Below are 242 nucleotides of genomic sequence, written 5' to 3' on the forward strand. Positions count from 1 at the left end.
AAAAAACGAATTTATCAACATTAATTTGCACCGAATATCATGAAACGAGGGGAAAGATGGAGGGGGTGATGAGGAGGGGGAGACTCGTTGATAATGACGTCACTAGACCTCATTTGCCTTCGAATCATGGTTGTTAACACATGACTCGCATTTCGAATTTCTGACGTTTATCACTTTAGGAGAAACGTGTGCTTGGGACCTGCAGACTTAACTTAAACAGGAAAGACGCATGATTTCATGTA

This window comes from Penaeus monodon, chromosome 34 (genome assembly GCF_015228065.2).
Source record: "Penaeus monodon isolate SGIC_2016 chromosome 34, NSTDA_Pmon_1, whole genome shotgun sequence".
Lineage (NCBI taxonomy): Eukaryota > Metazoa > Arthropoda > Malacostraca > Decapoda > Penaeidae > Penaeus > Penaeus monodon.